This window comes from Cavia porcellus, unplaced genomic scaffold (genome assembly GCF_034190915.1).
Source record: "Cavia porcellus strain 051 isolate PalLab524CR breed Dunkin Hartley unplaced genomic scaffold, mCavPor4.1 scaffold_9, whole genome shotgun sequence".
Taxonomy (NCBI): Eukaryota; Metazoa; Chordata; class Mammalia; order Rodentia; family Caviidae; genus Cavia; species Cavia porcellus.
This window is the reverse complement of record NW_026947492.1, coordinates 66,690,838-66,717,061: the sequence shown is the minus strand read 5'-3', so window position 1 is coordinate 66,717,061 and position 26,224 is coordinate 66,690,838. Positions and strand designations below refer to the sequence as shown.

The window sequence follows — 26,224 nt, the reverse complement described above, 5'->3', positions numbered from 1 at the left end:
TTGAACACTGTAATATGCATTTGCTCAATTCTCACACAGAAACTAGAATTTTTAATAGCATTGTCACATATTAAAATCTCAATCTCTTATTCTGCTTAATGATATTACATGCCTCACTTTAGCACTTCACCACATAGCATTACAGGAGAACAGATAGAAATGGTAGAATAAAATATATGACTCAACATACAAAACTCTTGGTATGCCTAGATGTACATAATGCTAGACACTGGAGCAGAATTTTAGTTTGTATCCTCGTTTTGGAGTGTATTTAGAAAATCAACCAAACAACTTAGTGTGCTGCTTTAATTTCTGTTTCATATGCCCACTTTCATTCTCCCATAGATCCAGTTTCCTGCTATGAAAACATTTAATAAAATATGGAATGTTGCTCACAGAAACCATATCCAAAAGAAAGATGCATTTTTTTTGCTACTAGGATCCTGATTGGAATTTAATTAATAAGGAAGTCCAAATGTCATACAGATTGAAAAATACTCAGAACCAACCAAGAATAAACATGCAACAGTTATGCTCTTCCCTCAGTGGGAACACTAAGGTTTGTAAGATGTTGGTGTCTTACAGAAAAAAAAAAAAAAAAAAAAAAGCAGTCAATAGGCAGTTGAAGAAATTCATGTTTATGTATTATTTCATTTTGTTTGTGATGTTCCTTGCATCCTTCCTGCAATTCTTGCTTCCTTCCTCTCTCTTATTCATTCTTAATTAAAAAAATAGTAAAGGAATAAATTAAAAAGAGCAATATAGAGGGGTATAGAGTAAAATAGAAGGAGGAATGAAAAGATGAGACAGGGACACTGAGAAGATGGAGAATGATCACTGTTAATGCCGTCCCACAACTGAAGGCAAATTCTAAATTCCGAAAATTATGTTACTCATGACTGTTTAAAAAAAAAGAATTTCTATGTTGGGAGCCGCAGCCCCGAGCCCGGTCGCCTTACTTGGCGGACGTGAGGCCTGTAGGAAAGAGCAAAGCCTGAGCTAGATTACCCCTCCCATCGAGTGTGCTAAGATGGCGCTTATCTCCTGCTTGGTAAACAACCCGCCCTGTAAGATCTCCTGCTTCACAACCCGCCCTGTAAGATAGTCTGCCTAGCAACAACTGATGTTAGCTAATCAGCCCGCATCGCGCGCTTTGAACTGATTGGCCACTGTAACCCTATAAAAGTGAGTGCCTCTCCTGCCACGAAAGAAGAAGCAGAAGAAGCAAAAGAAGCAGAAGAAGCACGCAAGGAGCCGCGGAGAGCGGACCGGTAGAGGCTTCGGGACAGACTGTAGGGAGAAGCACGCAAGGAGCCGCGGAGAGCGGACCGGTAGAGGCTTCGGGACAGACTGTAGGGAGAAGCACGCAAGGAGCCGCGGGGAGCGGACCAACAGAGGCTTCGGCCGGGAGGATTCCCGGGGCAGGCTGTACGGAGAAGGAAAATAAAAGAAAAGGTTGTCCACTGCCAGACTTTGTTGTGTGTCCTTCCTGCCGGCCGGGAGTGACACCGACATTTCTACATTCAGTACATCCCACTAAGACTGTGTGTAGTGTCCATCTCCAATGTTTTCATCACTCTTTCTGTCATTTTTGTAATCAACTTTGTAAGTCCACACTCACCAATTGTCCTGTGCTAGCCTTATTTATTACATGTTATCATAGATGACCTCAATACAAATTATTGCTAGGTATAGAAATTACTATTCATACCTTAAATTACCACCATAGATGGTTATTTCAAAAATTTAGGTGTCCTAGTCTGTAATAGTAAAGTGTTCTTTCTGTCAAGAAATCTTTCCTCAGTAGTGGAGGAAGAATAGTGGTTAATTACTAAGTCAATTGCAGCACGTCCCTTAACTGTTCTATAGGAATCTGTGTCCACTGCTTGTTTCTACAAGAGATTTATAGGATGCTTACCTCCAGGAAGACATTTGGAACATATTTTACAAAGGAAATGGACCTCAAAGATTTTAAAGTCTCATCAAATGGTTGAAGTATGTATGTGTCCAGAGCAAGGGAAAAGTACATAGGAAATGATGGAATTTCAGGAACAGCGTAAGCAACAAGAGAAATAAAAGCCATGATTTATTCCAGGCCGATATAAAAACATACCCGTTGCACATTTATTCACAGACAGAATCTCCTTAATATTCACATCTATCTAAATTAGGTATTTCAATATCTACCTGAAGTTTAATTTGTGTTAGATCAGCAATTTAACAGTTCAGTAACAAGGAAAAAAAAATTTAAAAAAACACCCAGATAAAAGGGCAATGTATTCTGCATTCCAAGTTATTAGAAGTAAAGAAATTTTGTCATTTTTCAAGATACCTAAAATCTATGCTTTCTTAAATATTTTCATGTACTTTCCTTATGACCCTGGAATGGGTGCATTTTCAAGGCAGTCTGTCTTTTATTGTCTGTAAATGTTTCATGGTAAAAGTCTCTTTTGATCATTTGTATCATTAGAGGAGTAATAGTGATTTCAGCAACAATTTGAGTAAAACCAACTGACTGTTATCTAGATATTGGCATAAAGGAGGAACAAGGCCAAAACAAAAATATTTGCAAGATCTACAGGCAGGGAATAAAGCAGTTAAAAATACTTAAGGAAAAAGGGAATCTGAAGTGGAAATGACAAACCTTTAAAAAGAAGGACAGCCAAGAACAAGAGATGCTATTTGGAGGAAACACACTATGGTGGGCTCATGAAAACATTTTTTCTTCTAGGATATTTTAGCCTTAGACTAATGAATAGTATAAAAAGGTGGGACCCAAGAAACCTTGGAATGTAAGTAGCATACTTTCAGTCATGGAAATAAATTCACATGACTTAATCAATATAAATGACAATGTCAGATTTTGTGTTAAATAAAACTTTCTATATTTGTAAATGGCATCTGTGAAAACCAGGAATCTTGTCAAATAATGTTATTAAAGAATAATAAAAAAATTTCCTTTTTAATAAATCCAAGAGGTGGAGTCTAGGAAAAATAAAATGGTTTTAACTAATATCTGCAGGCTTGATAATTTTAAATTCATTTTAATTGATATATACAAAAATTATACATATTAATAGGGAACACATTATTAAAGAAAAAAAAAACTAAACTGCATTTCACTTTTCATAAAAATCACATAGTATTATGTTTTAATTACAAATAAACTAATGGAAAATTGCATATCTTAAATCATATAATTTTATTCTAGAATAAGGCAATATGTGAAACAGTTAAGTATATCTACAATGATTTGGACACCGGGTAAAAATAAATGAGGACATACACAAAATAATGAAATTTTGTACTTGTCAGTCATGCATCAATACCGGTCAGTGCTAATAATAGCATCATTGTTCTCTAGCCACAACATTTTAAAAAAAATTGATTGATACAATTTTTTAAACCAACACATTTGTCTCTCACTATAAGACTTTTTCAAACCATTATTATTTACTTGGTTCATTGCAACCCCATGTCCTGCATTACATAGAATCCTGAGTTCTGGGATCAGTCTAATACCTGCTTTATGGTTGCAGTCAAAAGGAAGTAAATAAGCATTGCTGTTAGATCTGCCACATTTCATAACTATTAATATTAGTATTTTTGGGCCCCATTTTCATCTACAATGAGACAGTAGAGAAACATTCCTACCAGTATCATTAGATTTAAAGACAATAGTTTTAAAATAGTTTAAACCATATTCCAAAGATAATCATGCTATGCATTATTCTTTAGATATCAGTAGACTAAGTGTGTAAATCCAAATGGTTTTAGTAGTGTTTTATGAAAATTGCTAGTCACAATTCTTCCTCATTTTCTAAGCTTCAGCCTTACACTTCTTTCCCCAAAGTATGTAAGCTCCTCTTTTGCTCTTCTGCTGTGCCTCTGTCTATTTGTCCTTCCCTAAATTTTATGGAAGTACTTCTCACAAGACACATAGGAAAAACTCACCGGATTGAGCCCAGGATGGAATCCTGTCTCTGTTTTTTCTCATCCTATCTTGTTCACTTTTTATGACATTACTTCACATTGCCTGAGGGACCTGCAATATAAAATCCCCTAGAGATGATGTGTAAGCCAAAAAAAAAAAAAAAAAAACCAAAAAAAAAAAAAAAAAGTCTGAGGATCACTTGGTTACATTGCCTTGATTCAGGAAGGGTGCAAAATTAAGGCACTTACATTACTAAGAAAATGAAGTCAGTAAAATGGCAAAACAGAGGCACTCAGCGTTCTTTTCCCCTCACAATCACTGATTATTAACCATTCATGGAAAATAATTTTGTGAAGGTTCTGCCATTCAAATAAGTTTTTTGAGCAACGTGGTGGAGCAAGAATTAGAAAAGACATATAGAAAATTGTAAGAAGGAAATTTCACTTACCCATGTGAAATCCAGCACTCGGCCACAGGGTCCCTTCTGGCGAAAGAGGGCTCAATGTGGCATGTCTGTGCAGTGGAGCACCACTGGCTTTATGAAGGAATCAATTTTCTCTTTTGATTTTTTCATTAGTAACAACATGGCTGTTAACTGATATGAAGAAAACTATCTTATTACAGAAAGACAAACACTACATGATCTTATATGTGAAATCTTAAAAAAAGGAAAATGTACAACTCAACAGATAGGTGGCCAAGGCACTGGAGAGAAAATGTTTAGTCATAAAATTTTAGCTAAGCAGAGGAGTAATTTCAAGAACTCTATATTCAAAAAAAATGGCAACTATACTTCATAATATTCTATCATATACTTGAAAATTACTTTAAAAATAGTTAATATTTTGTTTTCTACTAGCATGCAAGACCTGCCTGTCACGAGAATGACGTTTGTCATGAGCTTTGAAAAAGTGAGTCAGAGAGCTGAACATTTTCCTGACTCTGGTTAACATGAATGTAAATGTCTTTGGGTTTCAGCCCCATCCAAATGCCCTACATTGAATTTTATTGTCAGACATCTCATGAATATACCAATGTTGACATTTTACTTCTGTAAAATATCTTTTTTCCAATAATTTATTTTAAATATCTAATGTTTGTATTAATAACCCATGAATCAAGGATAAACCTATGTGAAAATACAGAGTTTTACGTTAGAAAGGACGGGAATAAAAGGTTCTTACAGAGTGGATAAGCAGGAAAAAGGATCAGAATAACGGAAAATTGGATTGGTTAATTTCAGGTTACTTTTCCTTTGATGATTTAATCAAAGAGACTTTCTATCATTTGCTGGCTGGGATTGAGCTGGCTTTTTCTGGTTGGCTACTCTGAATATTCTACATTTAGGAGAACTTGAACTTCTTGAGGATTTTCCTTTTTCACTTTGAATACTCACTGCTTACCCCAAGTGATTCAGTTCTGCATTTTCCTGGTCTGTCAGCTCTTAATGCAGCAGCTCACTCCAAAGCAATCTGCTCTCATGAATTTTAATTAACAAAAATAGTAATAATAACTATAGGAGTAATAAAACCCAAAATGTGTAAATTTTGTCGTTAAACAGAGAAGAAAAAAAGTGCTCTAAAGGATACAACTGCAAGTGTGTTTAGGTGTGTTAAGATAGATGACCACATTAATGTGTTTGGTTGGATCATTGAACACAACTGTTTGCAGTCTCTCTGTTTGAATGTCCACTTTGTATGCTTTGATCCTGTGACTTGAGCAACTATCTCTAAGATCATAATGTGTAATCTATTTACTGGTGATTTCTTACTGTTTTTTGTTTGTTTGTTTGTTTGTTTTTGTAGTTCTGTATTACTTGTACCCTTATACTGTTTTGTTTTTTCTCTTTTTCCTTTTAAATAAAAATTTAAAAAAAAGAATTTTAATTAACAAATGTTTTTTTAATGACTATATTGCACATTATGGATGTTATTTTACCACTTTCCATACAAATCTCTTACATAAATAGGAAAATTTCCTCTTTTGGAAAAGGGGGAGGATGTTGGTGTGTTTATTCAATATCATAGAACTCATAATCAAAGCAGTGATACTCACGTCTGCATGACGGTTACCTAAGTTATTTCCTGCAAAAAGCATAGAACAATCCTTGGTCATTTTAAACATTTCGCAGCACCTCAATACTATTCTCATGAGAACTTTAAATACTGTGATTAGTATGAAAGAGATGGATAAATAAAGAAGTACACCACTGAAGAGACAGTAAAATGGATACTTGTTTCAGGGAGCTGGAACTGTATGTCTTGTTTGACCTCATTTGGGAACATGAAAGTCAGGGAATTCAAATTCCCGGCAGTTTTTGCATGTTGCAAATGACTTTAAACACCACAAATATTAATTTGAATTTGTAAATATATTTTAAGAAAAATAAAAATTTATAATTTGAAATTATAAGTCTCAATTGTATATGTGCAGTTTATATAAAATGCATACTTGAGATACCTAGTTATTCATAATTTGAATGGAGAATGTATGCATAATGTTAAAATTTGAAGGTTTTTTTTTTTTTTTTTGTCTTTTTTGAGACAGGATCACTCTATGCAGTTCACGCTGGCCTTGAACTCACTTTGTAGCCCAGGCTGGTCTGGAACTTGCAAGGATTACAGGTTGGGATTATGGGTGTAAGTCACCGTGCCTGGCTAAACTTTGAAGCTTATAATTAAATAAATTGTGTCATTCATACAGAACTGTTTGAAAAAATCATTAAAGATCTAAAGCTGACTGAAATACATTGAAAACTAATAATCTATCTAATTAAAAATACTGAAAGATTAACAGTATCAGTTTTTCTACATTAATGTTTAGATATAATTAAATTCTCATCAAAATTTTATTCTGCTTGTACCTCAATACTTTATATGAATTTTTTTATAAATTGTGACAGGACTAAGGAATATATAATAACATAAAACAGAATAAGATATAAAATTTAAAGTCTGATATGATGGATGTATTTAAAATCATATAATTACAAAATATAAAATTAAGCTAAACAACAAGATAATATGAATGATGTTAGTGTTTTAATGATATTTTAATATTAAACATAAAAGGATTATGTAAAACATAATGTTAAAGACCAACAAATGTAAGTTCTAACAGTTCTGTGGAAAGGCAGGCTGCAGAGCAGCTGAGGAACACACACACTCCTCTCCAGGCGATTTTTAACGTTACAGAAGTTGTGTTCTGAGTCAAAATCTTAACTCCCCAATGCTTCTTTTCTCTATGTCATAGGGAATATTTAAGAATTCCTGTGCATAGGAGACTGGGGCACATAGAAAATGGGCTCATTATGGAAAGCTATTTGTCATGAGAGGAAGGAAGACTTGCTCAGGACAAGGAGGTGCTCATTTTGATCCTCACAATTCCTGGTGAGGTTAAGCAGTGCACACTAATGCTCCTTATGTCAAGAACTGTCTGCTCAGCAGTCACATGAAGGATTTCATGGCTCTACTCAGAGCAGCCGCACTCTGAAATACAGGCCTGTGGGAGATTACCAGAGACAACCAATCTCATCTGGGTTTGTGGCTCCTGCATGCATTTTCCTATCTCACAAAAAATGGCATCTCAACTATTTTAGGCAAAACCTGGCAGTAGTTTCCTTAGGAGGAAATTTATACATGTGTTTTCTCCAGGCCTCAGAATATCTAAGGCAGATGGAGAAAAGTATGTGAATTAGGTAGATGCGCTAGCATAAATCCTGAGAAAACTTTAGAAAAGTATGATACTGCAGTAATGTTTTATCACGATCAAAGCAGTGCAGATTGAGTAATTTATACTTAAGAATGGATGCATGCTAGTGTTTTATAATTTCATGTCATTATTACAATTGCATATTATTTGAATCCAAATCATATATCCACAAATTATTCAAACCAACTGAATGTTTTTACTTTGTTTTTGTATCTGTGTCATAACAATAATCACTTTCCCCAATTCTCGTTGTTAGGATGATATAATTCAGTTCTGTTGAAGGCTGATACTTGAGTATTGCTAAAAATTAATACTATAATTATGAAACTGTTACTGAGTTTATATTGAAATTATTTACCAGAAAACAATAATATTCTTTTCTTTTTCTTTTTTCTTCAGGTTTTCACTGGAACCAGAAACAAATATATGAAAATGTATAATTTCTATCTATGCTAGATGAATCTGTAGTGGAATAAAGAAGAAAGACATGAAAAAGTATAAAGTGCATCATAACAGACTGAGGAAAGCCTAGTGTGGATAGAGACAACAAAGGGAGGTGTCAGTGATAGTTCAGTGAAACTAGGAAGAGAATGTCATAAAATCTGATAGATGAGTAGAGGTCCAGTACCAGTAAAAATTTATTAAAGATTGACATGGTTTGAAAATAACCATGAAGAATGAAGACAACTTTCATAGACTGAGAGATGGCCAGCTCTCTAGGGAGAGAAATGTGAAGAGATGTGTATCAAATAGTTAGAAAAATTCCTTAGTATGCACTGTATTAGACAAGAGGAACATAATGTGCTTGTAATTTCCTGAGTTCCTCTGAGGCATACAGTTGTGACTCTGTATTTTTACACACCTTGATCACTACTGGGAATTCATGAATCATTGAATAAATCACTACTGTTAGGATGAAGTGAAGCCGTAATAACCAAAGTAAATCGTGTACTCTCTGTACTCCTTTCCATTTATCACTCAGAATTCTTCTAACTTGGATGTGGGTCTCTTTAGAGCTTTTTCTGTCCATATAGTTATCGGTAGAATGGTACTACCGTTCTATAGACATGTATGATTCATTTTTATACACAGTCAGTAGTAATAGAAAAATCATGATAATGTTATATTTTATTTTCATATCTGTGATACAGTTCAGAGAAATACACTGTATTTCTTTTACCTCTGAAGATATATGATGATAGACTAAGTGCAGCACACTAGACCACAATTGTAATTCTTTAAGGCCTTATATATCTTAACTTTTCTTTGATGCTCACACCCCAAAGTTCTGCTTAGTTTCACTGTTTCAACTTCAGAGTCTCAAGAGATGAGTATACTCTTTTGATCATAAAAATACCGGGGTACATGAATCAAGCTATAGAAGAAATGTGTGTTTTATATAGAAAAAATGTATATGAGGAGTAGGTTACAGCATCTAGACCCTGTCATGTCAACATGCAACAAAATTTATGTGTATCTGTCAACCTGCATTCTCACTGGCATTCCTGGCTTGCAGACTGCCTCTCCCTTGTATCTCCATCCCCTTTTGCATGGTCTATGATCCTACTGAGAAACTGTTCAGTTTGCTTTATCACCAAGACACATCCCAGCCTCCACGAATCAATGTGTCTCTTCCTCTGCATGCTGGCATGGCTAAGTTGTTGTGTTATTATTTTGGTATATTTTATCAAACTGTAATAATAGGCAGAGTACACCTGGGAATCTTAACTTCTGATACTACATGTGTGAGCAATCAAAGTTGTTAAAATTGATTTATTAAACTTAGAAACACGAGTTTGGATCAGATTTATTAAATCATCAAAATCCCATTTAGATGTGTAGTTAGATCACACTAAGAAATATGTAACTCTGGTTAACTAATGACTGCCACATACTGCTTTGCTGAAAGAAAAATTAGTTTTGGTGCAATTTAAACCAAAAAATTAAGTAACATTGTCAAGGTATGATGTAAATATAAACCTCTAGAAAATTGTTGTTTCATGAACAGTTATTTTCTTTAAGAAAACCTTAACTTCTTTCTGTTCTAAAGTGTTACAGTAGCTCTTTTTATTTATGTAACTATTATTTGCTTTGTGATGCTTTAATTGCATGTAAAGTTTTCTATATGTAGATAAAGTGTCTTTCTAACTTTGGACACCTAATTCAATATAAAATACTTAACAACCTAGATTTATAGGCTTAGTTTTGTACCAAGGGACGCATGCATAAACCAAGTGAGATGAATTTAGAAAGGAGAACTTCAGAAGTGAGGTAATTATAAAATGACTATGATTGTCATCTAAGCCTGAACAGATAAAATGCACTCATATTAACACATAAGGCAACAGTCTTAAATATATACCTTGCAGATTTTTGAACTACTGTTCCAACTGTGCACAGGTTTAGCTTGCACAGTGAAGGTGCAACTTCTCTGAACTAGATTAACTTTAGAAGACTGTGTGTGGGACATCTTGCTTAGGGACCATTCACTTGAACCCTGAATCCAGAGGCACAACCTCTCACAAATTGCATTATTTCTCTAATTATCATACCCGAATGAGGTCCTTTTTATAACTGGGATTAAACATACTGAAATAATATGCAGAGTTTAGTGAAAGTGATCACGGATCACCCTCTTTCAATGTTATCAAGGCACTATAAACTTTATCTTAGTGGCAAGGTGAGTCTCATGATTAACTTTTGATGAGGCAGCTTATCTACAGTTGAAAAAATATTTTTTCTGATTAACCCCTAAATACCATTTCCATTGTCAGTGTAAATGCCTAATATTTAGTTAAAATATATTCTTGTAACTATAAAGGATTGGACGAATGCCTTTAAAACCCTATCGCTAATCAAAACACTTTTGATAACACAGTTTTGCTTGGACAGCTCCACAGAAGAAAGGTGTTATTTTCAAGAAAGGAATGCTGTTTCTTTTGTTTTCATTGCATTCTTTCCTGCTTTTTTTTTTCTTTTCCAATCATTTTCTATATTGATTCATGGCTTGCTTATCTTTCTGTTTTTCTCAACTATCTTTAATTCTTTTCTTTTCTTATTTATATTCTTTTTCCTTTTGCTAAAAAAGCTTCCTTTTCTTATTCTATTTTTCAACAGCAGTTAATTTTTATTTTTCTCAACAATTACTTTGTTTTTTTTTATTCTTTCTCTTTTTATTTTTCTCCTTAAGATATTCCATCTTCTTTTACTCTCTCCATTTTTCAAATACCTGCAATGCCTCTCCTTTCCTCACTGCATTTTCTTCTTCGGTTTGCCTGCTGTGTTCTTCCTCCAGCCTCTTTGGGCAGTTAGTTTCTTTGCTTCCTTTTCTTTCATAGTTTTCCAGGCCTCCTTGCATTCTAATGCTTCTCTCTTAGCAGCTTTTGTTTGTTCATTTTAGAACATTATGTTTTTACTTTCTGTCCTTTTTATTCTGTTCTTCTCATGTAAATATACATATTTTTTTTCTAACCACTTTTGTAATTATTTAAGGCCCTTATGTGATCTGCCATGTCAAGCTCTGGGTTCTGCTTCTGTGAAGGCTTTTGGTCCAAGACTTTCAGAGCCCCTAAGTAGTGAAGAGATATAGCTGAACCTAGAGTTCTTACCGAACTGTGTTTCTTCACAAACTCACAAGTTGTTAATCTGGCAGAGGCACTGGATACTCTATTTGCTGTTGACATTTTACTCTTGGTGGATCTGTCTTCAACTGTTTTCTGGGAAAGTATCTGCATCAGCAGGGCTGAGGAGGATGAATGAGGAGGCCCTCAAAAGTATCTCAAGAGGTGGAGAATCCTGAAATAAACTTCTCAAGGTTAACGGTGCTAATGTTCAGTTAACAGAGGACTCTTTTCCTGTACACAAGAGCACTAGGTGGGGCTATTGGAAGGAGGAGTGAGGTGAGACATATCCTTGAGTTGACAGCAGTGCTTTTTCAGGGAAGGCAGCTAAGGGCGATGCCCTTGAATGGGGCTTAATGACTTTTCCCATAAATTTCTAAAAAATGAAACCAAAGTTTTTATTATCAAAGTCATGTTCAGCCAAAAGTTTTCAGCTACCACTGTTCACTGTCCCCATGCAGGTGCCTTTGCATTGGTAGGTCCAACAGTCCTCGGAGATTTAAGTGGCAGGGAGCAGCTTTGAATTTCTCGTTCATCTCTAGTACAGCCTTCTCCTTTCATCTTCAAGGCCATCAGTGCGCACCTCATTTTTCCTTGAGTTTCTCAAGTTCAAGAGGAACAAAGTCTACCAGAACTGCATTTTTTTTCATTTTTATCTAATTTCCAGGAATTATGGTTTCTGCAACTTCTCCATTCTGATCTGCTCTGGTGCCTTCTCCTCAGATGTGGTTGGAAAGAGTCTTCCAAGGCTTTCTTTAAGAGATGTTAATGAAGGCTTTTAAATAACGGATTCTGTTTCTCAAGACCAAGGTCTGCAGAGAATGTGTCTTTCTCAGCGTCCAGCTGTCTGACACTCAGCGTGGGAAGGGAGGAAGGCGCAGAATCCACGTCCTCACCAAGGCAGTTTCCTTCTCTTCCCTTTGTTCTTCCTTCTCCTACACATGGCTACTCTTTTTAACAAGCTCCATGGCTGAGGTGAAAACCTAAAACATTCATCCGCATCAACATTGCTATTTTCTGAAAAGGTGCTTTTGATTTGAAGAATTCTGGGTTTCAGTTTTATTTTAATTCTCTTTTTTCAACTTCTTGATCTTTATTTTGCGATTCAGAGAAGGAATTTGCAATGTATCTTAACAGACATCAGATGCTTGTCCTTTATGATTCTTGATGGCCACTTATGGCTTGCCTCTCCTTCTTTCCCTGTTTGATTTTTTGGTTTTCAAAAAACACAGTTGTGAAGAACTCTTTTCTTCATCAGATACATGAAAATAATTTATTTTTAACTGAATTTTCATCTACTGAGATATCAGATAAATCACCTAAGGAAACAGTATCCCTTTCAAAGCTATCTGAGTACTCTGAACTCTGCCTGGCTGAGTGGGCTATGAGTGCACTTATCTGCTCATTATGGAGAGCTGTTCTTTTGCTAACTTTTGGACTCTTCATATATGCCAAAGTTGTGTGGAAAACTTTGTCAGCCATCGTGTATTTTTCCCTATACCTCTGTTAAATAATTAATAAATGGTTAGAATAATTCATTCAATCTGTGATAGTGGCAGGCTTCATGCAGAAACTTCTAGATGGACTTCACTATGCTCACCTTCTAGGTGCAGGAAGCAGAGCCTGGCAGGGCTTTGTTGCCCTCCATCCTCAGGGATCCTGGCTCTATGCCTACCTGGCTGCAGCTGAATTACTGTATTTTGTTTTGGTGCTACTGTAAATAGTGTAAGGTTTTAATGTATAATTTGATTGTCCTTTGGTATGAGGGAAAGGAATTAATTTTATGTCAATTTTATATCCTGCATCATGAGTATGATTGGTTATTTTTTCAGACTTCTTGTTTTGTTCGAATTTTCTGTGATGGTAATTATGTCATCTGCAATTATAAAGTTATTTCTTCTTTTCTATCATAAATATCCTTTAATTTTTTGGTATGGTTGTACTAGCTATGATTCCAGCATGATACTGAATAGGAGTAGTAGGAGTGAACATGTGTTTTGTTCATGGTCTTGGTTTGAGAGTTTAGGGTTCCCTGCCTTTATATGTGATGACAGTTGCATGTTTACTTTTGCTCCAGTTTTTTCCCAAGTTTAGTTTTCCTAATCTTCAAAGTGTTTTTTATTATGAAAGGTTAGTGGAAATTATATGATGTTTTATATGTCAATTGATGCAGTCATATTGTTGTCTCTTTAACCTAATTACGTACAGAAATACATTAATAGACGTTCAACTGTAAAGCCACACTTTTATTCTATAACATCTGTAGTTTTGTTTTCCATGGTTTCATTTACCTACCATCAATATTGCTAAAAGAATTTTAAGTGGAAAATTTCAGAAGTGAATAATTCATAATTATTAAATTATGAACCACATGTACTTTCCAACTTCATCCAACCTGGGATATGAATTATCCCTTTGTCTGTTGTACCCACAATGTGTAAATAATCTGTCTGTTATTCACATTAGAGTTTGGGCCATATTATGGGTTCTGTGATGAGCACCATAATTCTGAACATTGAAATTCTGAAACATAAAAATCCTTAAATTATAATTGTTATATTTGAAAGACCTATATTGATACATTTAAGTAGAGATGTATTTGAAAAATAGAAAATATGATTTAAAAACCTTATGGTTCATTTCCCACAGAAAAAAAGTAACAATAATACACATTTTTGCAAGCATAAACACTGAAGTATATTACTGACATATATTAGGATAGCAGGTCTGAGAAAATGAGCCACATTCATAACTAAGTAGATTAGAAAATGAAATTATATAAACACATTATATAGTTGTTAACTGCAATTTGCTTAATACCTGAGGTCATCACACATGCTATGATGGACAATGTAGAGTTTTATGGGATTAATAAAAAACCAGGATAGGTCACTACTGCATATACAGTTTCCTAAACAGCTGACATCTGACAGAATTTAACTTTGATAGCATAGATGTGCAGAAAAGGACAACTCTTTATTTATGAAGGATGTCTCCATGTTTTTAGGTATATGCATAAGACTAATACACTAAGTCAGTGTGTGACAATACCCTTTTGTGCAATCAAATAAAGTACATAGAGCTAATGCACTAAGTTAGTGTGTGATAGTACTCTTTTGTGGAATCAAAATTACAAAAGTAAAATAAAGTGTTGAGAACTGAAATCCCGCCTCCCATACTGGATATTATGTAAAGATGAAATGGATATCATAGTAAGCTGTTTAAAAATAGGTTGAGAATTTAGAATGAAAAAACTGTAAAATAAGGAAATGGGAAACTTACAGGAAAGTCTGACATTTGAAAATATCATTTTCAGGTTCACATTATTGGCAGCTGCACGGAGGAAATCCGTAAGAGCTGTCACTCACATTAACTATACTCTGGAACTGTACATCATGATGAACAGCTGTTCTTATTATTCATTCAGGATGTGACTGTCCATAGAGAATACACTCATATTCAAATTCTGCATTTGTTTCATTCTTGAAATATTTCTATGACTTAGAGTACACTGAAAGTATTTCCCTGTTTTGTTTTTTCATTCTCTATTTTAGTAATTCCCAGCCTGCAATTTATAAGTGATTTTGTTTTACTTGTTTAGTTAATCATTTTGTGAGTGTCAGGACTGAAGCTTAGGTCACTGATATGAGATCTGTGCTCTAATTTAGAGTGATAAGTTGTCTTGTAAAAAAACTACGTTAGCTGAATCCCACAAATTTTAGTGTTTGTTGTAATTTTTATTAAACCAAAGTACAACAAAATGTCAAATTACTTCCTGATATTTTAATTATATTTGATTAATGTGTTATCAAAGAATGTGTCATTTCATTTTAACATCCTATGAATTCTTCAGTATTTTGATTCTCTTATTACCTTGTGGTCCAAAAAAATATTTTTGTTATTTATATAATTTTAATGTTCTAAGTTTTTTTTTTTTTTTTTTTTTACTGTTCTAGCATATTTTCTATTCTGGGAATATTCTCTGTGCACCTGAAAAATGTATATTATTTCTTTTTTTTTTTAATCGGTACTGGGGATCGAAATCACAACTGCCTGCTTGTAAGGCAGGCACTTATGCCGCAGAACTAAATCTCCAGCCCCTATTCTTTCATTTTGGAAAGAAAAAAATTGACTTACAGAGTTGCTTGGGCTTTCTATTTCCTCATTTATCTTCTGTCTAATAGTGCTATCAACTGCCAATAGCAGCACATCAACATTTTTACTGTTACTTCTGAATTCTTTATTTTTTTTTATTTATGTGAGATTTTACTTCATGCATTTTGCTGATCTGTTACTATATCAATGTCTATATTTAACTGTTCTACTTTTCCACAGGATTGGCATTTATATCACTCTAATAAAATGACCCACTTTTTTTCAAGTATCACTTACACTCTTTAAAGTCATATCCAAGGGAAAATATAAAGAATAAATGGATAAAGCTGTAACACTGAAGCCCCTGGGAACGACATAGTCAAGAACAAAAAGGGATTAAATCTGTGTATGGTAGCAAGAGGCATTATGGTAACCATTGTTGATTACTTTGTATTATGTTTTTACATCATGTACTATGTCCATTTTTGTTTTGACTGACTGCTTTGTTTTGTCATAATGTATTTTTTTCCAAAAAATGTAACAATAACTATGGGAATAATAAAACCCAAAATGTGTAAATGTTGTTGTAAAAAAGAGAGGAAAAAAAAGTGCTCTAAAGGATTCAACTGCAAGTGTGTTTAGGTGTGCTTAGGTGTGTTAAGATTGATGACCATATTACTAAGTTTTTGTTAGATCACTGAACACAACTGTTTGCAGTCTCACTGTTTGAATGTCACTTTGTATGCTTTAACCCTGTAACTTGAACAACTATTTCTAAGATGACAATATGTAATCTATTAACGACTGATTTCTTACTTTTTTTGTTAAATTCTGCATTACTTGTATCCTATACTGTTTTTTCTCTCCTTTAAATATTTTTTTAAAAAATCTGTATCTGTTTGGTTTTCAGGTTTTTAAAATGGTACTACAAACTATCTTAATAATTAAAAATACTTTGTGGACTCTCACAACAATGAAGATTTTTTTTTAATGTGCAAGTTAGGAGTGATTGAACCAAAGGAAATATTTCATTGTATGTACACAGAAATATGAAAGTATTGACTTTGGAAGAGATATTCTTAATACTTGTATGGCAGATTGGAGAAATTAGGCAAACTGGATAAGGAATCTTGCTTCTTGTGCTAACATGCAATGTTTTATGTCTTAAACTTCATGCTGTCTTAGGTAGGGTCTTAGAAATGTCAACTCCATAATAAAGAGATCTGTAGCTTTTGCTCCAAGTAATGACATTCTAATAGAAATCATGCAATGTGGATATGATGAAATCCAATGTTTGGAAGGAAATTGTCCACAGAATTTGTCATATATTGATTCTTCAATATGTTTTTGCAGAGTTTAAATATAAATTACTAGTATTAATTTTAGCATTTCTATGTTTGACAATTTTTATGTAGATGACATTGTTCTAAATGTATGTCTCATATCCAGCCAACAATGAGAGAGCTATTAGTTTTACTATTTTATAAAGAAATCCAGATATAGAAATATTTGTTAAAAAAAATTACTCAGGTATTATGTGACAAAGCCACTACCTGAACAACAGTCTGACTTTATTTTTTAAATTTTAGATACTTATCATTAGAAAAAAAATTATAGTCATGAACATACAATTTTGGTGATAAAGGTAGAGAATTTGCATACAGGAAACATTTTTGATGAAAAACCATAACTTGGTGATCTTTGTTAGCGAAAGCTCAAATCAGCTCTAATAGGTTACAGAACAAAACCACTAAGGAGCAACGGGGGCATTTAAGGCTAGACAGAAAGGATTTCATACTAATAAGATAAATGAGGTTAAATTTACCACTTTTTGTATATGTAGAAAGACCACAGAATTGGGCCATGTTTACATGGTGAAAAAATCATCTATTTTAAAAATTCTAAAAATTAATTGTGTATTTTAGTACTGTTTTTTAAATGTTTTCATACATTCACTTTGGTTTGTTCTTTGTTCCTTTTGTTTTTCTATGTCTGGAGCAGATCTTGGAGTCTGTGGAATAGTCTCTGAGGACTCTGTCCCAAAGTGCTGCCTAAAATTGAGGGTGAAATGGGGTGCAGACTTACAAATATGTCTGAGATGCAAGAAATCCATTAAATCTGCCCTGAAATGCCACACATTTAGGAGACTAACACTGGACTCTGATGGTTTGTGGAAGGCTAAGGTAGATGAGCTGTGATTTCTGGTGAGTAGAGGTAGCAGAACACAGACAGCCTCAAGAGCAGTGCAAGCTGAGAGCTGGACTAGGTGGTCATCCTTTGCCAGACAGGAAAGGAAGTTATGTAATAAATCATCTTACATTTTGGATTACTGTCAGGATATAGAGTTCTAAGTTTAAATCCAAAGACAGCAAGAGAAACTATATCATCAGGTTTGTTAGGATTTTTCTGGTCAATGATAATGTTTAAATTATGTTTTTATTGAACACAAGTAATACTTAGGCCACTTATAAGTACCTTATACACAAATTTTGAAACAAATTTTAAAAAGAGGGAGGATTCATTTTTTTTTACCTTATTAAATTTATGAATTGAAAAAAAAAGATAATAAATGTTACAAAATGCATTATGCCAAGGCTAAAAGCAAAACTTGGTAAGATTTAGAGTGTTATAACTGCTGTGTTATAAATTAAAAGACAAATTCCTTAATATTTTGGTACTTCATAGCATTTTGAAGAAAATAAACATTGTCTTTCCTTAGTGCCTTTAGAGACTATTGAAACAAGGAACACTACAATATATATATATATATATATATATATATATATATATATATAGTCTTCTAAACGCAAAACCCTCTAAGCTTATTGAGTTTTCTTCTACGCACATTTGCAGTGTCTTTAACTGATAGGGGGAGGTGTCACAGAATGTTGAATTCCTAGTACAAATCAAACTGACAAAGATGAAATGACCGCATATTCTGAGAACTTCTGATATGATAAGAACAGTGGCTGAGTCATTAGAAACCACCTTTGCTTCTTTTTCCAAGTGATCCTGCCTGTAGTCTGTCAGTCATGAGCAAATGGCCATTTTCAGTGCTGATCCAGCACCTCAAGAAAACAGCAATTTTATCTAAGAATATCTACTTATGTTGCTAAGCGTCTGCTTGAATGTATGTAAGACATTACTAGGTTTGGACCTGACATAAATCTCTGTGTCAGTTAATAATGATGAGCCAGAATAAGTTAGATTTTAAAAGCAAGAGTGTCTTTAAACTAGGATTTGAAGTTTAATTTCATTATGAATTTTCTGAATGCAATTCTTACTTTCTTTTTATCCTTTTTGCTCCATATACAGTATTAATGTGGATATAAGGAAGCGAAATTCTGGACCTACTATATGTCCTACAGGAGTTGGCACTCTATAAAATTCAAGAATGTATTTTAGGAACAATGGAGGTAAAGAGGAGAAACATTTATTGAGAGAAAAAAGCTCCTGTCTGAGAGAGAGAGAGAGAGAGAGAGAGAGAGAGAGAGAGAGAGAGACAGAGAGACAGAGAGCGACAGAGAGACAGAGAGACAGAGAGCGACAGAGAGAGAGAGAGAGAGAGAGAGAGAGAGAGAGAGACAGAGACAGAGAGAGACAGAGACAGAGACAAAGACAGAGAGGTTCCCTGGTGGGTTGACAAAGATTCTGACTTTTCTAAGGACTTGTATAGTGTAAAACTATGAAGTGAGGTGGGTCTAAGTTGGTGAAATCTTTGAAATACAAGGCAGATGGGCATGAGATGGGACAGAGCTATGATCAACCAATCAAACAATCAGATTTATTGCTCAGGGAGAATTGACCAGATTTGGGCTGAATGGAGAAGCAAGTCATGTAGCAAACAAGCATTCTTACAGCTTCAGTGACTCTTCCTGCAGGGTCCTGGGATGGTAACTCTTGGCTTCTCCAGGCAATTCACATCTAATTCCTAATGTTCATACTTAGGGTATGGTTGCATTTCGTTTGCCTTCTTTTTTGAGATGTGGCCTCCAAGGTCACAACACATTTGGTTCTCTGCCCTGGCTTCCTGGAAAGGTTAGTCCTGCTTGCCTGCTTGAAATATTTATAACTATATTAGCTGCAAGAATGTTTGAAAGTCTCCTGCCAGACAGTGGATCCACAGAGCTCAACCCCATTCAGTTGTCTTCCAAAAAGAGCAGCTAGTTCTCATTATTACAAACCTTCAGTGAGTACACTGAAAAGTTCATGTTTAGAGTTAGAAAACCATCAGTAAGCACAGAATGAAAATTTGGAATATGACCAAGTCCTGAACACAGAATACCTGCTACTTATTCTCATGGTAAAAAAGAACAGAATCCAAATCCCAAGCCTCTCTGTTTTGTTTGTTTGTTTGTTTGTTTGTTTACAGGTAGGAATTCACTTCTTCAGTTCAATCTTGTCGTAATGTTATTCAACCACAACAGCAGCATCTTTCACCCAGCCACATTTTTCCTCATTGGAATCCCAGGTCTGGAGAAGATCCATGGCTGGCTCTCCCTGCCTTTCTGTTCTATTTACCTTGTGGCTTTAATGGGGAATGCCACGATTTTGATAGTCCTCAAGACAGAGCAGTCCCTCAGAGAGCCCATGTTTTACTTTCTTGCCATCCTTTCAGTAGCAATTTGGCTCTTTCTACCACCTCTGTGCCCTGCACGCTGGGGATCTTCTGGTTTGAAGCTCTCGAGATTACCTTTGGAGGGTGTGTGACTCAGATATTTTTGATACACACTGTCACTGGCATGAAGGATGAAGTCCTTATGGCCATGGCTTTTGATTGGTATGTGGCCATCTGTGATCCATTACAGTACACAGCCTTCCTGACATCTCAGGTACTTGTGGACGTTGAGTTCTGGATTGTGATTCATCCAGCTTTCTGCATACTTCCCATGATCTGTCTCATCTACAGGCAACCCTTTTGCCATGCTTGTGCCATACCCCATTCCTACTGTGAACATATGGGCATTGCAAAGTTATCCTTTGGAAATATGCACATCAATACCACCTATGGACTCTTCGTGGTCTCACAGTTTCTTCTGAATCTTGTCCTTATTGCCAGCTCCTATGTGCACTTTCTCCATGCTGTCTTCCACCTCCCATCACAGGATGTATGGGGAAAAGCCCTCAGGACATGTGGCTCTCACGTTGCCGTTTTCTGTGTTTTCTATATCTCATCATTCTTCTCTTTCCTCACTCATCGATTTGAACACAGCACTCCGCACTACATTCATATTCTTATTGAAAACCTCTATGACCAAACAGATAAGAGAGCGAGTGCTCAGTGTGCTTAATAAAGTATAAGTCTCTCATATTCTATTTCTAAGGCTTTTGATTCTTCTAACAAGACTCATATATACTTGTCTTAAAGAATATATACTATTCCTTTGCCTTCTTCCTGCTGTGCTGTAATTCTAGTTGTTGTTTCTAAATGACTACATGGAATGTGGACCAATGGATTCAGAAACCTGCAAAGAAATACCATTGTATTTAGATTTTGCAGACTCTTGGATTATCATCTTGGACAGGGACTAATTAGTGCCCCTTTAATGACATGCGAAGAGCCCCTTTTGTGGCTTTTCTGGTGGAAGAACATGTTATACTCAGTTTCTTATGCCCTTTGGCTAGACACATGAAACATTAGCAATTTATTTTATTTTATTTTATATGTTTTATTTATTTATTTTTTGTATTTTTGAGACAGGCTTTTGCTATGCAGGCTGGTCTCTAGCTTGCAAGGATCCTCCTGCTTCTGCTTCCCAAGTGCTGAAATACAGGTGTGTGCCACTGAGCCCAGCTAACACTGCCAATTTAAAACTGAAAGGGTTGTTGACCCAGACCGGACACTGTAGCCAGAAAAAGCCTCAGCCAGAATTAGCGAGCTCCTGTCTCCCCCACCCCTAGAGATTTACCTGTAACCCTATAAACCCCCACCAATTGGAATCTGTCCCTGGCGCCAAATGTGTGCCAAATAAATACCTGTGCATCTCTAATGGCCTTGGGGCACTGCCCTAAGCTAAGACTACTTATATTCCCCCACACCATGTGTCTGTGTGAGAGATCACCAGATTTCAGTGACCGGCGTGTCACTCCTCTCTCTTCCTATTCCCAGAATAAAGGCCTCTTTTGATTTATACTCCTCATCTTTTGGGAATATTTTTCATCTTCTTGAAATAATCCTATCATTTGGTGCTGTGACTCGGATTGGCAGGCGGTTGACTCTTGGGACACACATGCCCAGTTGGGTCCCCAGCTGATTCACGATCCGGTAACATCCTGGCTTGATTCTGTGTTTTTCCTTCTTCCGAGATGCATTTCACCTCTCCATGCACCACCAACCGGATTGATTTAAGGTGAGCATGCTCTGGACAACTCCTGGCACTGGGCTGGGCCCCAGTGGACTGGTCTCCCCCGTTTGCGTGGGTCTCTAGCATTTGCACGTCCCTAGGACTGCCCTGAGCAGATTTTTTTTCTGGGCTAGCCTGTGTCCACACTAAAATCTCTCATGTTCTTTGGGTTCTGATAGCCCAGAACAGAGATTTTTGGACTGCCCACTCTGAAAAAATCCATCAATTTCCTTCAAAGCCTTGCGCTTTCACCGGCAAAGCTGCTACTGACCTTGGGCAAACTCCACTCACACATTTCTCAGTGACGACTAAAATATACGAGTTTTGGAACCTTAGCCCCACTGTGTGGCGCCACAGAATCAGTGATGGCTTATTCTTTGAGCCACAGGTTTTTACTTGCCTAAATCAACAATGGGAAATTTACTTCCTCACCCCCCAAAAATGCCATTACAATGCTTAATTTCCAATTTACATACCTTAGAAATTAAAAGTACCATAAAAACTAAATTATTAACTTTTTACTGCCAGGAAGTTTGGCCTATGTACCCACTCCTTGGCAAGCATTGGCCTAGGGAAGGAACATTTGATGTTTCCATTCTACAAACACTGCATGATTTCTGTCGAGCCAGTGACAGAGTGAAAGAGCTACCATACATAGAGGCCTTTTTGGTTCTGAGAATGCATCCATCTTTCATTAAGTCCTGTAAACCCATTCAAATACTCCTAGCTAGCTCTCCTGTGAGCAAACCTGTTTCATCCTGTCCCCAAGGTATGCTTGATGACGTTCCGCTGATTTACCCTTGGGCTCCACCATTCCCCAAATTAATTCTTCATCCTTATCTCGCTTGCCATTGCGGCCCCTCCCCCCACTCCTGGTCCCTCTGCACCAAAATTATGTCTCTCTCCCTCTGCCTTCTGTGATACAGGCGTCTCCCAGCATCTCTGCTCTGCCCTCTGATACCTTCTCGCCGCCTGCCTACCACACTACATCACGTTCATTGTGCCCTCCTGGAAAGCAGCGTGATTTTTCCAGCTTGTGCAGTAAACAGCTGCCATGCTCGCTATGTTTGGGCAGCTGTGGTGGTGATGGAGCGCCACCATGTTCCAGTAATTGCCATGACAACAGGGCGCTGCCATATTCCCATAGTTCAGGCGGGTCACGCAGCAATGGAGCACCACCATGTTTGGGTATTTACTATGGCGACAGAGTGCCACCGTGCTCAGAGGGGTTAGGTAGTGCACCACCATGTTTGGTTGATTACCATGGTGACAAGGTGCGCAATGTTTATTCCAGTCTCGTGGTCAATGGGCGCCCGCTTGTGGCTCCTCTTGTGAACAGCAACAGCTGCCTTGTCGCAGTCCACATGGTGATGGCGCACAACAATCCTCTTGTTTCAAGGCACGCAGTGCAATGCTATCTGCCTCTTTCCTCATCCCAGTGTGAGCAGCAGCCACTCTATAGCTGCTCTCCAGATAATTACTCACACGCATCTATCAGGCGGATAGCTGCCCAATGGCACTCTTCTTCACATTCTTCTCCTCAGGCTCTGCTGCCACATCGGGAACAAGCTGGCCCCGAAAGGACTTGTTAATCTACATGTGCCATTTTCTCTTTCTGATCTGTCTCAGATTACCCATAAATTAGGCAGTTTCTCTGTTGACCCACAGAATTGTATCAGGCAATTTGAATTTATCACCAGTGGTTGTGATTTACATTTTAAAGATGTTTATGTGATTTTAAATACCGCCTATAGCTTGCAAGAGTGAAATCAGCTGTGGCAAGCAGCTCGAGAAGTAGCTGACCACAGGCATAGGGCAAATTCCACTGACAACGACCCTGGGCCTGTAGCTGTGCCAGATCAAGATCTTACCTGGAACTATCAAAATGGACAAGGTTCAACAAAATTACATAACATGATTGAGTGCCTGATTGTGGGCCTTAATAAGATCACTCACAAACACACTAATTATAACAAGCTTTTACAATAGACCCAGGAGGCTAATGAAAACCTGGCTGTGTTTCTAAATTGGCTTTGGGAAACCTTAATTAAATATACCAATGTAAACCCAGACTCTCATGAAGGGATGATTGTTGTTAACTCTCATTTTATTCCACAGTCTGATATTTGTGCAAAATTACAAAAGGTTGAACATGGCCCTCAAACTCCACAAGGAGATCTACTTAAATTAGCCTTCCATATCTTCAACAATAGAGATAAGCTTCAAAAAGAGGAAAAGCAAGCTCAAAAATTAAAGTTTGCTAAATATCAGTCTAACCTCTTGGCAGTGGCACTCGGAGCTCCCAAGACAAAAAATCCACAAAAAGGTGTGGCTGCCCGAGTCTCGCCTGGACCATGTTTCAAATGCAGCAAACAAGGACACTGGGAAAGAAACTGTCCTAACCCTGGCATTCCCGCTGGGCCCTGCCCATAGTGCAACGATAAAGGGCATTGGAAGAGCAATTGTCCTAAATGCCAATGAGTGACTAGGACATCCTCTAATCCCTCACCCTCACAGGAGACTTAGTCAATGCCAGATTCGTTGCTGACTGACCTGCTCGGATTTGCTATGGAAGATTGATGGGGCTTGGGGCTCACAGCCCCCACTCTGGTCACCTTGTCAGAGCCCCAATTCTCATTGGAGGTCTCAGGCAAAATAATATCTCTGCTTGTAGATATGGGGGCAACTTATAGTGTATATTCTGAATTTTCAGGACCTTGTAGTAAGTCTATGATTTCTGTTGTGGGCATTGACAGCCAGCCGAATCAACTTTTGCAGACTGGGCCTATCCCATGTAGATTCCAGACTCTTTTCTTCACCATAGCTTCCTAGTAATCCCAACATGTCCCACACACCTTTTAGGTAGAGACCTTCAAAAGCTTAATTTTTTCTTCACTTTCTCTCTCCCCACAGCCCTAATCCTCCAAACAGCCTCACAATGCATTGCAAAGGCATTCCCCCTCTTCTTCCTTCTCTGGTGGACCCCATGGTTGGGACACATCTAATCCTACTCTGGCTACACATACAATGCCTGTTTTAATCCATCTCAAGGATCCCTCAATTTTTCCCTGTGTTTCCCCAATACCCCATAGCTTCCCAACATTTAAGGGGACTTAAACCCATAATTAAGTGGCTTTTAGACAACGGTTTTCTTAAACCTACCCATTCACCCCACAATACTCCCATTCTTCTGGTACTCAAGTCTGATGGGTCCTATCACCTGATACAGGACCTTAGGATAATTAACAGTGTTGTTACCCCAACTTACCTAGTGTTGCCAAATCCTTATGCCATGCTCCCTCATATCCCTCCCTCCATTACTCACTTTACAGTTATAGATCTTAAAGATGCCTTCTTCACTATCCCCCTACACCCTGAGTGCCAGAACCTCTTTGCGTTTACATGGACTGACCCAGACACTCTCAGGTCTCAACAACTTACTTGGGCAGTGCTCCCCCAGGGGTTCAGGGATAGTTCCCACTTCTTTAGTCAGGCTCTTGCTACTGACCTCACAGAACTTGATCTCAAACCTAGTGTTCTTCTTCAATACATAGATGACCTCCTATTATGTTCTTCATCCCATATGTTAGCCATACTCCACTCAGCCAGCCTTCTTAATTTCCTTGCTAGTCATGGATACAGGGTGTCTCCTGCCAAAGCCCAGATGGCCTCTCCAAAAGTCAAATACCTAGGTCTTGCTCTCACCCCCACCACTCACTCCATCACTTCAGATCGTAAGGCAATTCTTAGTGATCTCCATGTGCCCACAACTAAATTGCAGGTTACATCTTTCCTAGGTTTAGCTAATTTCTTTCATCTCTGGATTCCTAACTTTGCAGCCCTAGATCAACCCCTCTACAAGGCTGCTAAGGGTCCCTTATCAGAACCCCTAGACCCTACTAGGCCCATACATGCCTACTTTCAAAAATTAAGAGGATCTCCTAAAAGCTCTAGCTCTTACCCTTCCTGATCCCACCCAACCTTTCATCCTATTCACTACTTGTCAGGGCCACAACACTATAGGTGTACTAGTACACAAAAAGGGACCTTCTTTTCTAGCAGTAGCCTACTTGTCAAAACAATTAGATCACGCAATAAAAGGATGGGCTCCTTGTCTCCGAGCTCTTGCAACTGCAGCCATCCTGACACAAGAAGCTAAGAAGTTTACATTAGGTCAATCTATTACAGTACACTCACCTCATCACCTACGTGACCTTATCTCACATAAGGTGCTCCCCGCCCTAATGACCCCTTCTCGCCTTCAGCAGGTACACTTAGCTCTTGCTCAAGACCCTTGCATCTTTATTGCAACTAGTGGTCCTCTTAATTTAGCTACCTTACTTCCCACCTCAGAGGGCCATCCTTACCATGACTGTATAGAGTTTTCACAGATCACTCCCAATCCTTTCCCTCACATCAGTAGCACACCTCTCTCCTTGGCCTTTGACACATTGTTCATAGATGGCAGTTCAACAAACACAGACAACCAAAAGAAGGCAGGATACGCAATAGTTAACCAG

General features: G+C 37.0%; 2 pseudogenes; one reads left to right on the top strand and one right to left on the bottom strand.

The window, feature by feature from the left end:
* Window positions 1-10,500: 10,500 nt before the first annotated feature.
* Window positions 10,501-12,747, bottom strand: LOC100717073 (microtubule-associated protein 9-like; annotated as a pseudogene).
* A 7,020-nt stretch (window positions 12,748-19,767) lies between these two features.
* LOC100717345 (olfactory receptor 52J3-like) lies at window positions 19,768-25,066 on the top strand (annotated as a pseudogene).
* The last annotated feature ends 1,158 nt before the right edge of the window (window positions 25,067-26,224 follow it).